A 455-nucleotide genomic window follows, 5' to 3' on the forward strand; every position below is an offset into this window, starting at 1 on the left:
AAGCAGCACTGACAACACCGGTCGGATGGTGAGATGCAACATTGGAACAGATGTGTTTTCCTAATCAAACTTTGCTTCTCTGTAAAAAGCAAAGAAAATGGCCAACAGTCCATCGCCAAGGCCAGGACTTCAGTGTCAGTGAAATTCGGACACAAGCATCTTATCCTCCAACAGCCTCCATCTCCATGGAAGAAAAGTTTCTTGAAATGGAGAAACCAAAAAATGCCATTGATTGTGGAAAGGTTATGTCCAAAGGCACTCCTAATATCCAAGCCAAAGGAATGTTTCGTAACTCACCGGACTGGTCCGTTTTAGCTCAGTGACACTCACCGCCCGCCCCCCCCACCCCCATGCGTAAAGGGGTTCCAGAGAATCCGACAGAAGCTGCGGGGAGAGGCTCGGTCCAGACAACAGCCCTCGGAGGCTTGCCTGCTAATCAAGTGGGGGTGGGGTGG

This window comes from Myotis brandtii, unplaced genomic scaffold (assembly GCF_000412655.1).
Source record: "Myotis brandtii unplaced genomic scaffold, ASM41265v1 scaffold123, whole genome shotgun sequence".
NCBI classification, from domain to species: domain Eukaryota; kingdom Metazoa; phylum Chordata; class Mammalia; order Chiroptera; family Vespertilionidae; genus Myotis; species Myotis brandtii.